Here is a 16,632-nt window from a genome sequence, read left to right on the forward strand (position 1 = left end):
AGTCCGAAGTACTTGGTCCTGATTCTCCATATCCTATTTCTCTGATGGTCTTCCCCATCTCAGTACTGGCCACTCAGACTGTCCAATTCTTAAGTCCAAGAACCTGGAACTATTCTTAACATCTCTTTTTTCACACCACAAAATCCTACTTATTAAAAATCTTATTGGATTTACTAAAAAAATATGGAGTTGTTGATCATATTTTAACACCTGTGGAATTTGTACTCTTGTCTAATCAACTTTTTAATTTCTGTTTTGCTACAAAAGGCATTTGCTGATCTTTTAGCTTCTACTCTTGATTCTGACCACTCAAAATCTCTTCTGAGTGTAGCAACTAGAGCAATCTTGTGAAGACAAGAGTAGGTCATTTCCTTATATAATTCTTCCCAATAGCTTCCCATTGCTATAAAATAAAATCTACTAAAGTTATAATTCTTACCTGTTTCAATTCATTTCTTATTATTCTTCCAGTTTGCTTACATTTCCCTCGCCATGATTGCTTCCTGGCTTTTCCTTACTATACCTCCTTTATTTTCTATTTACATGCAGTTCTTGGCCTGGCATGTAGTTCAGTTTTGGAGAGCTTCCCTACCATGTTCAGAGTCCAGGGTTCAATTCCCCACAGCACCCAAAACAACAATAAAAGTAACGTGATTCTCTGAAATATCTCTACAGACTGTTTTCTCAAATGCACATCAGCATTTTATAAAGGAAGTTTCCTCGACAACTTCATTTAACATCATAGATCCCAACCTGAATTCCACAATTCCAATCCTCCCTCCCTGCTCAATTATTTTTTTCATAGCCTCTATCACCATATAACATACAATTACCTTATTTTTGTGTGTATGTATTGTTTTTCTCTCAGCTTTAGAAAATAAATTTCATGAATGTTGGACTTTTATCAGTCTAAATTCTCCTATATGACCACACCTAGAACAGGTCCTTGTACAATATAATTAATTAAATTAAGTAATTAATGTAGGGCATTGAGGAAGAAACCAGATTCTGTCCCTGTCCAGCAGGGGCTGCAGTCTGTCAAGGAAGATAATTTGTCTCATTCCTGTTGAATCTTAGTGAATGGAAATAAATTTTTTAAATAATATCTAGAACTTAATAGTTACTAAGTATTTGTTATCAATACCATCATCCTTAAAACAGCACCAATATCATTGTTAACATTATCATAACTAGTATTAATGAGAATATATATTGTGTGTGCATTTCCAGTAACAACTCTAAAAAAGTATAAGTAGTTTTTGGTATTTTCATTTTGTTGATGAGTGAACAAAAACAATGGAAACTTAGGGAATTTCAATAACTTGCCTAAGGAAAGAGAGCTCTTACTTGACAAAGCAAATGCAAATGAATCTGCTTTCTACATTTGGTGCTTACAATTTTTCATTACACTAAATTAGCTCCCTATTAATGTTTGTTTCAAAAATATTTTAATTTACTGCTAAAATACAATATTCAATAGGTAAACATGAATTGAAGTCAAATTGTCATGCCACAAATATGACACATTATCCAAGAAGATTCTTAAAATAAACCCTGCCATATGGGATAATAAGGAATTCCATAAAAAGATTTAAGTAGATAAAAAATATTGTTGGATAAAAATATAATGTTATAATAACACATTTGTAAGTCATTGAATCAATTAATTGTTATTAAAATTCAATAGGAAATATGTTTTCATGCCTTAGGAAACTGGCATTATTTATCTATTAATTCATCCCATTAACAAGTATTTATCAAAGGCTTTACCATGCATTATAAATTTTGGAAATAAGACAACATAAAAGAGATTCCCATCTCAAGGAATTCAATGTGGGAAGGGAATAAATAAAGAGCTGATTTCTCTGCATTTTAATTGGGGCTATGAACACAGTGTAAAATGAAATGAGAGAAGAGGTTACCTTCTTAGGAAAGGTAAACCTTCAATGAAAGGGGAAAAAAATCTTTTTTTTTTTTTTTTGACAATATAAAAATACATAGTTGTATGAATTATACTAAAAAAATTGTAGTATATTGCAAATATATGTATCCTCAGAAGTGCTGACCGGAAGCTAATCTACAAACACTTCACAAATATTTATTTGATTTAAGAAATGACATTTAATAAATGTACCTTAGGTAATCATCACGCTTTTTTTTTTTTTAACTCCTGAGAGAATCTTTCACATTTTACCCTGTGGTACAAATTAATTATTTAACTTTTTTCTCCAGTACAATTAAAGTTTATTAAGGACAGGTGACAATTTTTTCCTTTATTTGTTTTTAATCTTCAATTTGCTCATTAAGAGTATTTAAACAAAGAAGACTTGAAAATGAGTGAATGAGTGAATGAATGAATAATGAACTATGTTATTTATACAAAATAAAGTATTAATCAGAGTCTGGGGCTTTAATTTAATAAAAACATACAGAAGAGTTATTTATTCAGCAAGGTATATAAGGAGACATAAAAATACTCCATAGCTGTGCTTTCAAAGTATTATTTATGTCACAGCAAGACCACTGTCATAGGATCTTTCTGAATGGAGAGTTCCTCTGATTTCTGAAAATCTTTCCTGTAGCATCATTTAACCACTGACTTTGGCAGAAAGTTAAACATTTGCTCTTCTTTTCAGCTTTTTTATTTGAAAAGGAATTAGTGTTTGAAGATAAGGATAAAAAGATTATTATAAAATTTTATGAAAGATTTTCAGTGCCTCTTCAGTAATAAGTTTATATATCATTTCTGGCAGCTAAATATTTAAATGACTTAAACTTAATATATGTTTTGTCAATTTTATAGTTACAATACATACAGTAATAAAACTTGAAACTGTGCTTTGGGTTGAATTGTTTTTTTTTTTTTTTTTTTTAATTGCCATATTGGCCCCAAAGGAGTAACTCCATGATTCAAGGAAAAAGTGTCAAATCCTGGGGATAAGTGCCACAAAACAAAAATCTACATCATTCTAGAAATGATTGCAATGATTGCAAGTTGAGAAATTAAATGTGACAGGTGAGAGAACATTTTAAAGTCAGTTGTTGCCATTTACATTTTAGATATTATAGTTTGAGATAGCCTTACTGCAATGTTAATTCTATGGTAAATTACTTGATTTAGGATTCCTTCCAGTATTTCCATTTTCCTAAGCTTTATATTTAATTTACTTTTAATGTAGTTTTAAAATATGATTGCATTGTTCAGAATCATAAAATTGGCCCCTTACATATATAAGCAGTGGATTCTGTAGCCTACACTAAGAATGATGAAGCAGTGGTTACCCTTCACTACATTCATCTTGTTTATTCAAGATTGCATTCCATCTACACCGTAAGTTGTGGCTACAAAGAATTGCTTAAGCATTTATATTTTGCAAACATGCTCTCAGAATTTTTATTACCTACATGCCTCTGTGCTGTGACTAAGCAAATGACATTCAGCAGTACATTGCAGGCTGTTATGCTGAATCAAAAACATTTCAGATTCAAAGGTTTTAAGGCTTTTAAACATGGTGCATAAATATACAAGATGAACATATCCTCTTTCTATCATCTCTATGAAATTCTAGTCAAGGCTAAAACGTATTTAGTAATTATACACTGGCCAATGTATTTGATAGTGTAATGATTCTTATTTGTGATGACAAACAAAAATTTGGTCAGACATCCTGAGCCTCTTTATGTGTCAGACATCATAAAAAAAAGAAGAGCGCAAAATAAAACAATACAGAACACAAAGGGACTGTTAATTTTTACATTATACTAGGAAATGTATATAACTCCATAGATTGGGTATTCTTATGATTCTTTACCAAGATATTTAAATTGTTAGTGTCCACTATCTTGTGTCTGTGTCTCATGATTCTAAACAAATATTGAAAAATTCAATATAATATGACAGGGTGTCAGTGTGAATAGCACAGTCAATCATATGCATCTCCCTTAGAGTAGAATGTATGCGGATGAGTTGTTCATGTGTATGTGTGTGTGCATGTGACCTTATCAAAGTTATTAATTACTTTATTTTCATTGGAAATATTTACCTTTCATAAAAAGAAGGTTAGACTGAGTGCCCAAAAGTTTCCTCTCTTTAATACTAAAATCACTCCACAACTGTGCTATTCTACTGTTTCAGGTTTTCATGGACATTTTGTGTATAAAAAGACTAATCATTCTTTAGCATTTCATTTTATAATTTTTTATCAGTGCCATAGTTCTATTAAAAAACAAAGCCCTTTTATTTAAGGCATTAAATATATTTCATGTAAGATAAAATTGCTTCATAAGGTTCTAGATGCAGATTTCTTTAGAGAAAAGTTAACTCTTTCCTGTGAAATCATTCATGGAGGTTTAGAGAACATATCTTTTATTAGACCAACATGTCCTGTGCATTATCGATGCCAGGAGAAGCTTTGCTGGTATTCATGCAGATTGGGGAATAAGAATTTGAATGAGGTTTCTCTGAGTGTTAGTTTTCAGTTACAGAAGAGAAGCACGATCACAAAACCTATTATAAAAAGCCAAATTCAGATGCAATATCTTCCTAGATATATGGAATGCATGTTTTTTTCCTGATTTTTAATTCCTTCATACTACATAAAAGAGTACTGTAACAAGTTACTTACTCTCATTATTGAAATTGTATAAGAAATGTTGACTATGTTGAAACAATCAGTTCTTAAGATTCTCATATTCCATGAGAATATTATAGGGCTAAGGAAGTTTATATACATCAAGTAATTCAGTTATCTCATTTTGAAAACAATGGGAAAGTGAGGGGAATGGGTAAAAGACGATGCCACGGTGGCAGTGGAGTTGATAGCAGACATTTTTGTTCCAGTCTAATGGTCTTACTAGCACCTCAGGCTGCCTCACTTTTGAGGCAAATTGGTTCCAGTGGATTAATTTTCAAATGAATACTCATCTTAGGCATGGCAGCTAAAGGGCTTGGGGTGTCAGAACAAGGTTAGGAATAAGGTAAATAAAACAAGACTGCATAGTTGTTCCCATCAAAATAAATAAGCACCATTCTTGGTTCCTTGGAAAGAGCTAAAGGATTAATCTTCTGTTTCAATGAAATTAAAACATCCAATCATTGAGGAAAGACCTATCAAGCAAAAACTGAACCTTTGCATATTTGGACTGCATCATGTAGGTGACATGGAAAAACATCTGGAGTGAATTTTTTTTTTTAATGTTGCATATGCCAGTCTCCTTTGCCTGTCCTATGCATACATTTCAACATATAATTGGAAATAAATATATTAGTGTGTCTACTTCCTGGAAACCAGGGAGAAATGAATTGATTGCTCTTATAGATTATAATATTGTATACATATAAATACAGACATAAATACATCAGTACACATATAAGAATTTCAGTTTCAAATTACAGAAAATTGTGTTGAAGAGTAGATTTGGGTTTATCATTCAGACTAAAAATGAATTTAGAATTTTGATTAAAAATGCAGCATAAATAAAATAAAAGAATACATTGAAAACAAATAATAATAAATGAAAATGTAGAATGATCACTTTTACCAAGTTTGAGAATATATTTCCATAAAATTCAACATTTAGCTTTCTGAAATCTGATTCCACAGAAGTATGATTAGAAAGCTTATTACCTTAGATTCACTATAACTTCATAAGAGGAAATGAAAATATTCTATAAACAAATTACATTTACTGAAACTTTATAGCATACATATTTCTTTAGACACTGAACAACCACCAATTAATTCATTAAAACTTATTTAACAAAAAGCTATGAAGTGAAAAGATTATAAACTTCAAACTCAAAGAGATCTGAATTTGAATTTAGACTATGCTACTTGGATAAGACTCTTAATCCTCTTAATTCTTATTTAAATATATTTAACTAGAAAAGTTTTGAAGATTCAATGGGATCATGTTTAAATAACTAGACTTATTTTAATAATTTGAGTTTTTGGATTAAGCTATAGCTTATTTTCAGTATATGTTGTCTGGCCCAAAATCCTGACTCATAAAGACAGGTAAATAATAAAAAATGAAAGGAAGCCCTAGAATTCTGACTTCTTAGAAGTATACATTTACACATTTTTCTGCATACACAGAGCAATACAAATCTTGGCTTTTTCATTTACATTTTAATTTTGTGTATATTTAGTATAATGTAGCCAAAATGAACCTTAAAATGAGATAGTTAAGAGATTAAGGAGTCTTTCAGAGCAAATTTGAATGAATCTTTCAGAATTTTTTTTTAATTGACAGCATTTAGGGTAATCCAGTGGGCAATAACTAAATTATATAATTCCCAAATTACTTGTGATAGTAATAGTGTTTAAGGAAAAGATAGTTCAATTAGTTCTTTTAAAAAGCCTCTATAGTTCACAGTTGTACAAATGTTGGAGAACATTCCCTGTTGATCCTAATCTGAAATAACTACTGATTCTCAAGACTCACACTGTCATCTTTTGGTGATTTATCAGTTAGTGAAAAAATGAATCATCAGTTTGGTGTTTGCTATTCTGTGCTCACAACTGTTCTCTAGCTGACATTTTATTTAAATTATTACCTATGTTGTTCTAAACATCTTTCAATCCATTTTGTATTTAGGAACATATTAACAATGGTCAATAATTTTGCTATTGATGTCAAGTGTCATTTCCCCAGGGATCCATCCTGTGAAATGGATGATATAGAAACATTTATTTAAAAGAGTTTTAAAGTACTTATATGCAGTTCAAGGCACTCAATTTCTAAGCTAAATGCTTCACTAGTTCACTCTCTGGCAAGTCTATATGACTTTGGCTTTAAATTAGAGAGCAATGCATCCTCACATTCCAACTTTAAATATAATTTACATTCTGTGCCAGTTTCAAATGTGCCTGTCTCTCAAATAATAAATATGTCATGTTAGCAGTTGGCAGTTTCAAAATTCACCCACAGCATTGTTTCCTTCAATTCTTAGAACAGCCCAGAACTGTTAGTAAAATTCTTGAAGTTCATTTCAGAGATTAAAATTCCAAGACTGGAAGTATTTCAAATTAAGTGTTCATATACCAGGTTAATGGCAGAATGAGGATTGGTACACAAAACTTCCAGTAATGTGCTTAGTGCTATCTCCTTTCATCTTCTTTTCATAACAATGACAGCATCAAATAGATGTTTAAATATAGAGTAAAAAAGAAACAGTTTGTATTGGAAGAAAACTTTGTGATGTCCTCGAAGGCTATAGAATCACATGAGTGCTAACTATATGTTTTTGTTTTGTTTTCACTTCCCTATAAATTTATTGCATGCTTTTCAATGCATTTAATACACACTGTTGTTGTTTAAGGCAGTTTTAAAGACAGAGACACATACTCGTTCCAAACCATACACTTTGATCTTTGAAAAGCTTTTTAAAACTTCTCTTTTGTTTGGACTCTGTAGAAATGCTCTCCCAGTTCAATCTAATAGATAATCCTCAGATGAAATGTTATGGGCAGTTCCAATTTTGGTAATTGTCTTTTGCAACAGATGTGATTTACTGCACTGTATTTTTTGTTTTAAAACAATTACCATTTGGGGACTAAAATAAAGTGTTTTATCAAAAATCTGCCTAAGAACCATGAGAGTGGGGCCCTTACCTATAATTTCATGAAAAGGAAGAATCATTCTCATGTGTAGACATATTCATAGATGTGCAGATTTACAAACACATACACACACACTTAAATCTATGTTAGAAAAGTCAAATGAATCTAAAACTGATCCAAAATAACTTTTTAAACTTTAAAAATTCTTACCATTTCACAGATTACAAGAAGTATTTGAAAAATCAAAATTAAAATTTATTATTTACAGTCCTTCCTTCCTCCATGCTTGCCCCCCTCCTTAACCCTAACCCTAAACCTAATCCTAACCCTAATGCTAACCCCTCCCACCCCCCATTATATGTCATCATCCACTTATCAGCGAGATCATTCATCCTTTGGTTTTTTGAGATTGGCTTATCTCACTTAGCATGATATTCTCCAACCATTTGTTTACAATAAAAAAAATTATTATTTACTATAAAATATTTTATTAATATATATTGGTAGGTAGGTAAGTTTAAATGTACAAATTCTCATAATTAGTGAAAAAAATGTATGAGTACTTCATTTTAGGAATAGTCAATCTTTATTTTTAAAAATTTAAATTTATTTTTAAAAGTTTGAATATCTTTCTGGGGTACAGTATAGTAATTCAATACATGCACACGATATGTATTAATCAAATCAGGATAGTAAGTATTCTCGTTTCTTCAATTACTTTGTTTTTTTGTTTCTCCAGTTTGAATTTCTTTCTACAATTTTCAGTCTCTACTGATCACTATTCCATTCTGTTCTTTTACAAAATTATTTAAATAATTCTTTTAAAATAATTTCATATTTCTTTTAATTCCTTTGATATTGATTATATATAAATATTATTTTTGTATGTGATTCCCTTAAGTTTATTCAGCACATTTTTAAAACTGGCATGAATATTAGTAGTTATTATATTTTTCCTTGGTAACACACCATCTAAAGTTCACATAATTTATGTTGTCATGAATATATACATATATATATATTTATTTATTTATTGGCCCTATAGGTTAATATTCTGTCACTTTCATGTTACTCATTTCTGTGATCAATTTTCCAGAATTTCTATTCAGTTTTTATCATGATTCTCAGGCAATTTTTGGACAAATACTTCATTACATTCTTCCACTGCTGATTGTTTAAGCGATACAATCCAGAGTATTTTTAACCCTAATTTTTTTTTGTGGTTTTGGGAATTGAACCCAGGGCCTCTCAAATGCTAGGCAAGTACTCCAACACAGCTACACTTCCAAATCTAACACAAAAAAATTTTGCGTAGCATCTTAGTTTAAATAATAATGCAGCATGCAAATTAACTACATGTGATTAAGAATAATGCAAAACCGGGAGGAGTGGCACACGCCCATAATCCCAGCTGCTCTGGAGGTTGAGGCAGGAGGATCTCCAGTTCAAAGTCAACCTCCCTAAAAGTGAGGTGCTGAGCAACTCAGTGAGACTCTGTCTTTAAATAAAATACAAAATAGGGCTGGGGATGTGGCTCAGAGTGCCCCTGAGTTCAATTCCTGGTACCTGCCCCCCCCCCCAAAAGAATAACGCATAACATTTTCACTACATTTTAAAATCTTAATTTATGTAAAAAATTGTTTGACGTGCAATTTTTAAAATTATAAAAAGTATATGAAAAATTAGATTTAAGATATAATAAACTGACCTGAAATGATAAAGTATTTCTGGAATATATGAAAGGTGGTAGTCACAATTTCTGCATAGAATTTACACTTCCCATATTTGTTTATTAGTTTTTTACCCATTTCAATATTAAGTTACAGGTAGAAATAGTGATAAAAAATGAAAACTGAAAAGAGCAATTTTATACAATAAAAGTGGTCACATACAGTAGACAATACTAAACATTTGAAAAAGAAAAGGAACCAAGAAAAAATAGGCACAAATAATTATCCAATTAAATCTAAACCTGCAGACTTCCTTAAGAAACTTTAGGAGATGTAATTAATTCTTGTATCATTTATAATCCCACCAAGTAAACAGACGAGTCTGAGGAAGAGTACAACTGAAGAAGCGATAAGCTGTTTACAGAGTATGATTTTGGGACTAAAAAACAAGCAGCTGTCATGCTCCTAGACCTGGAGGAATAGAAGATCATTTTTAAAAACACTGAATGCTTGATGCACAAAAAACAGATAAAAATTCAAAATGTCCAAATGTATCAAAATGTAGGGATGAAATTAAGCATCGCAACAAAATGGCACATTGAAAATGCTTTTCCCATAAATAAAATAAACACTTTCAATTCAAACATGAAAAAGCTCATTCTGTGATACATATCCTATATTCAACAAACATTTGTCAAGCACACAATGAACCAGATTGAGGTGCTAAAGTATTGCATACACCTGCCGAGGTTTCAGTCTGTAGGGAACTTCTGATGGAATGGGGGATATTCTTCATTAAGTAAACATTAATGTGCAAATATAAAATCACAATTTGGAAAGACAATTCAGTGTTATACTTGAGATTTTTTATGAGATGCTTCCTGAACTTATCTGTCAAAACTCTTGGTGGTTTCGTTAGTTAATGTAAGTCATTACAGATTGCATGATCCAGATTCATTAATCTGGATACTATGCATATAAATTATGATATGGTCAAGTTTCTATTTTACAAGGATTTGTAATCCAGATAATAACCTAAATAAATTAATGAGATTCCAATATATGCTTTCACTACAGTGAGCGTAGTCTACCTCATTAAATTAGTTTGGCTAAAAAGAGAAAGAGCTTAAAAATTAAAATCACAATAAAACATAAATGCAAAAGATTTAAAATTCCCTTTGAATTCAGAAGTAAAGGGTATTTAGGGAAACATTGCTAAGTAACTCAGTACATGTAGTTAATTGCACTAATTATTATTTTGTCACATTTATTACCTTCATCTTTCATAGCATGAGTAATTAAGTGACAAAAACAGGTTTTATATTGTGATCAAACAATATTCTGTTACATCCACCCCACTGATGTCTTCAAAAGAAAGTGCTGTCACAATTTTTCCAGTAAAGAACTTGTAAGTTGATAAGTAGAAAAATGTCTCAGTTTAAAGAACATAAGCCTGAGGCCTGGATGGACTTGATAGCATGGGGAAAGATATGCAAAGAAAGACTTCCAACAGAAACTAATTTAACACAATTCATACTGTCTGTGGCATATGGATGCTCTTTTTTAGTATGTCCATTGTAACTCTTACTTAATATCACAGGATCCTGGAGTTGCAACTGGAAGCTTCACAAAGGGTCTTCTCAGCAGAAGGGGAATTCTATTAATGACTGAGTTCTCTTTTAAATGCTGGACAAAAGCCAGTAGACACAAAAGACCATAAGCCTCAAACAATAATGGGACTGACTTCAACTTAGAAATAAACTAGTGAACTAGTGTGTGTGAAGGGAAGAGAGAGAGAGAGAGAGAGAGAGAGAGAGAGAGAGAGAGAGAGAGAGAGAGAGAGAGAGAAACGCTTAAAATACACTGACCAATCTCTAATGATGTTCTACTTTCTCATAGCGAAGATAAAGTACCCAAACTTACCCAACGTGGACCATATCATTGAAAAGTGTGAGAAATGAGAAATAATGCTACACAAAGATAACGAAGTGACATCAAGTGACCTTCTTTCCATATTCAGTGGTATAGAATTTTGTATCTAAACCTAATTTTTGACACTTAGGAAGATCAGGAGTTGCTTTCAAAGAAGTGTTTTGCACCTGCCTGTCAGACCATCTGAAGCATAGTTCTATTGGTATTGGCTGGCTCTGATTATAAGCATTTTTTTTTTTTTTTTTTTTTAAGAAAAAGCTTTGTCTGGTGTCGGCAGACACCATTTTGAACTTTCCATTATCTGCTCAGTCTGAAGCCTGATTGAGAGGATTGATATTTGAGATTGATAGTCTATTTGGCAGTCATTCCTAGACAATCTCTAAATGTTGGTCCTATACCTACTTAACTCACTATAAAATTAGATTTCTAGACCACACAATACTGAAGACTGTATTATATAACGAGTGGCTCTTAGGTTGCATATGTTAGTAGAAATGGCTACATACAGTATATTCACAAATCTTTTGTAAGCCTAACACATTTTGCAAAACAAAACTCTTTGCTTTAATGCTAAGAAAAAAAACACTGTCCTGATGAATGATGAACTACAAGATGTACTTTCTTCTTCTTATTATTTTTTTTTTGGATTTCCAGATATCATTTTGTGCTAAAATACATCTGCTTGGTTTGGGTTTCTTTCATTTCTTTGCTTTAATATTTTTATATTTTTAAATATTTTCATAACAACATTTTATTACTTAATTGGGAACATTCATTTTGAAAGTTGCTAGGCTATACATAGTAAGGAGAAAATTGACCTGAAATTTTAAACTACTCATGCAACTAATAACAATTTTAAGATCTTAAACTTCTACCAAAAGTGAACAACAATAAAAACTGGGGTTTTTAATTTAACATTTTTCTTACTTGTTATTTTTTATGCAAAATACATTTTCAATGTTAAAGTACTAAGTTCTAAAGCTTTATTGATTAAATTTATTTAGTGATTACTCAAAAGTAAATAAATTTTAGTTTAATTTCTATTCTCAATTTCAGCATGATATCTTCTATAAAATTCAAGAAATAATCATCTCTAAAGACCAACTTTGTTTAGGGGGAAGACAAAGGCAATATATAAAAAATAGTATGAAAATTTGGATCTAGGAGTTCTAGCTTTTAGATAAAAAACAGCAATTTTTCATCAAAAGATAATTATATTCTTAAATCTCTTTTTCAATAAATATAATTAAAATTATCAGGCTATTTAATGACAAATAACCATGTTCCTACTTTAAAAACAGTTGATACATTGTACAGGCAAATAAGAACAACTTATTCCTGTAAAATTTTGAATAAATATAATTTCTAGACACTTTCCAATTAAGATGCAGTGATGCTTGAGACATTATTTCTGAACATCCCTAAATGTTTTCCAGATTTATTAAAAGAAAAGAAAGGATATATCATGAATCTCTTCTACTTTAACATTTGAATGTTAGTATAAAATAAGAAATTTAAAATATTACTAACAGGTCTTATTTTACCTACTTCATTTTCTCTTAACATCTCATCACATGCAAAGTAAAAATGGACACAAATAATAACTTTTACTTACATTTTATAGGACATATCATCAAATCAACTATTATCTCTTTTTTAGGTAGAGAATTGAAGATAAAATTATAAATATTATAAACCAAACTTAATGAAGGCTAACACTTGTTTTCTTAATGAATACTCTAGTAATCTCCCACCCCTTATCATTTGTGAGGGTCTTGAAAACCATGTGAATGTCTCAAACCATGACTATATAGCTATATATATATAGTGTGTGTGTGTATATTAATGTATATTATATATTTTCAAACACATATATATATACTATATACTTATATATATATATATATAAAAACAGTATATGTATTGTTTTGTAACATATATCCATGGTAACATTCAATATATAAATTAGGCACACTAAGATAGTAACAACAATAACTAAAAAAAAAAAAAAAAACAAAAAAAACACTGAAATAAAAGATAAGGGTCTGTGGTCTCTCTTCCTCAAGATAATTTTTTGTACTTCTACCTTCATACAAAGGAAACATTTTGCAGGATTTTTTTTTTTTTTTTCTTTTTGTTTCATTTTGTGTGAACATCCGAATTGCCAGTATCACTCTTCTCTTGCTTTGGATCATTATTAAATAAAATTAGGATCACTTGAACACAAAAACTCAGATACCACAACACTTGATTGACAATAGAGACTGGCTACAAACGGACTAATGGGTAGGTAGTATATACAGTGTGATTACACTGGACAAAGGTATGATTGTTTATGGAATGGAATGGAGTGGGATAGTAGAAGAGTTTATTATGCTACTTGTTTCAAAAATTAAAACTATTTCAGGAAATTTCCATTTAGTATTTTGAATCTCAGTTGACTGTGAGTAACTAAAACCATATAAAATCAAAACATAGATGAGCCAAGACTACTAAATAGCATTATATATTATGATAAGGTCAAAAGATAGCTTTTTAAATTATTTTCAGTTTTTAGATAAATGTTTCAAATCTATCAGATAGGTGGAGTATTTTGAGCCTATTTTGAGAACATTTCTGTGAAATGTCCAGATGTAATAATATTCTGCTTGGTATTCAAAGATTCTCAACATAACAATCCCCAAGTACTTTTCAGTCATTTCCTACAGCTACCTTTGCAGTTTCTACATTTGAGGAGAACTGGGCTACTTGAAAATACTCAAGAATACTTTATTATCTCTTCATCAAAAACTCATGTCTCTCCTTTCAATATTCAATCATTCTTTCAAGGTCTACCTCAACTGTTTTTTTGTTCATGATCCTCCTTATGCATACAAAAGTTGTGTGTTTTTTTGTTTGTTTTTTTTTTTCTCACTTTAAAAATGCTTCATATCTCTCTCCTGGCATTGATTTTTCTGCTTTCTGTCTTGTGGCCGTGAATATTGTTATTCTATCTCTCCAAGTAAACAATGTTTCCCTTTGGTAGAGACTCTATCTAATATATTCATTGTTCCCTAGCACTAGGACTTGATAAACATATGAATTTATTGTTTTATATATACCACTCCTCTGCCTGTGGAAGGACATCCTTGCATACACGAAAGTCCTGCTGCAAAATCAATAAACCTGACTCAATCTGCAACACAGTGGTCTAAAAATTTTATTCTTTAATTTGACAAATATATATATTGATCTCCTGTAGTTATCTATATACTGAGTTGGAAAGTAGAGAATTAGAAAAGGTCATATTGACTTCATTTTGCTATTCTTTTCCAGAATGTAGGTTAATATCAGTTTGGTTTTTCCTCTCATTGTCTTTATGTTTCTACTTGAGGTTAGAGGAGTGGTTTTGAGGATATGCTTCCCATAGTCCTTAGGAACTACTGAAGGGAAAAGGGCTAGGAATCAAGAGGGGGACAGTCTCTGAGACTCTACCTTCTTTCTCTTTGATCAGAACTGCAGTAATGTTCTGTTTTGATGTATTTTTGGAGTTCTAAAGAAAACCAGAAAAACAAAAGAAATGTTCATTTGGACAATAAGACAAAATAATACATTTGAAAACAGTAGTGGAGAGAAATACAGTACTAAAAGGAAGGCAATCTCAAAAAAGTGAATCATATAGTATTTTAATATTGCATTGCTTTAGTGATGAATCTCTTTCAGTATTCAAATGGAATTTTTTCTTTCTTTGTTTTTTTCGAATGTTACAAACAATTGAAGGATATTTACTTTATGGAAAATTGGACATGATTGCCTAAGATGTAGTATTCCTTCTGACCCACTATCTGGCTGGTTCTTTGACTCATTTTCCCAGAGATTCTCTAGATCTTCTTACTGAATCAAGATGACTGCAGAAACTCTCAAACCATCTAGAAATAACATTATCCATACCAAAAAGAGAAAAATTCATTTTTCTTCTCACATCCCTTTTTCCTTTTGACAGTTTCCCCATTCCACATTCATTCCCAGCAATGGGTTTCTAACCAGAGAGAGAAGTTGAATATGCAGCATTTTGACCTCTGTGATGCTTAGTGGGTCCCACAACCAAGGAAAAGGGGAAGAAAAGATTCCTTTGGGTCAAAAAGCAACTGAGAAATGCTGTCTAGGAGGGTGCCTTAGAAAAGAAAAGCTAGATTCTTAGCTGTATTAAATTAGCATGAACCTAACCAGATGCTGAAATAAACTATATTTAAAGTAGTTATTTTGAATAAAATTGCATTACTTTTGATTTAGATTCTCCTTTTTTATTATGTTAAAATTGCAAATGGTTAATTGTATATCACTTGTTTTATTGCCAATTCATTTTCAGTTTATTCATATTTGATTGTCATTCACTACTTTGCCTTTTGAAGAGAGATTAAAAAGCAAGTTTGTTTGAACTCTGCATGCATTTTTGATTGTTGATGGCATTTATGCATAGTGTGAATTAAGATGTGCTTGTATTTTTCCCTTCTTTGATGCTTGTTTTTATGTCCACCAAATTTGGCCCTTTATTACTGCATTGTTTCATCTCTATATTTCTATTTTAATCTGCCAAAGAAAAGATTAACATATTTTTAAGAGATTTACTTAACCAAAAGATAAATCCTTGTTATATTTTATGTAAGAAAACTTAGATACTGTAGAAAATATTTTTATCTCTTCTACCTCAAATGTTCTCTATCATATATTAACATCTTAAACTATAGAAAACCGGCTTGCTGAATTTTTACCTAAGAAGTTAGTATTAGATTTTTTTCCATTTAATGTTCATATTTAACTTTATCAGTCCAGAATTTTCCACCTAATACAGAAGCTCTCTAAATCATAAACATTTCTCAAAATAGTGAAATATTAGAGTTTCAAAATCTTGTCTTATCTGTTTAATTTGTTACCAAAAGCATGAACCACTCTGAAGGCAGAACTCAACTTATAAAATATACCAATTTTTCAGCTTACATAAATTAATAATTGATTTTGCACTCAGACACACTTATTGATCTATAATTAAAAGACCTCCAAAAGCTATTTTTATGCTGCCTTGCATTCTAAAATGTAACTAAAGTTTTAGGATGCAGGCAAACCTTAAGGTTTTGAAGGGGGTTTAAAGGATGTAGGCATACTCTCTGTTTCTAGGTTTTATGTAAATGCCTTTAAATCTTCACTGTAAAGTTTTGTATTTTCTTTTAGCATTTTGGTTGTCTTCATATAAAAAGTGTCTGATAATAGCACAGAGGGAACTGAGTGAGATCTGATGTTAGTCTTATCTATTACATTTTAAATTGCTGCTGATCATTTGTGTGTATGTGTGCATGAGAGTGTTGGTTTATGGGTGTGCATTCACCATACTGCCACTATCCTTATTCCTTCAAGGAAGATGAGGCAAATGTCTCTATAAAATTGCTTTTGAATTTCTTATTTGGTTATACTTCATTCACATTTGTGAT

General features: G+C 30.9%; 1 protein-coding gene across 4 annotated transcripts in view; it reads left to right on the top strand.

Moving 5' to 3' along the window:
• Positions 1-16,632, top strand: part of CADM2 (cell adhesion molecule 2) — a 1,028,501-nt gene that overhangs the window by 455,349 nt on the left and 556,520 nt on the right. The window lies entirely within an intron of this gene.

Source organism: Sciurus vulgaris, assembly GCF_902686455.1.
Source record: "Sciurus vulgaris genome assembly, chromosome: 10".
NCBI classification, from domain to species: Eukaryota; Metazoa; Chordata; class Mammalia; order Rodentia; family Sciuridae; genus Sciurus; species Sciurus vulgaris.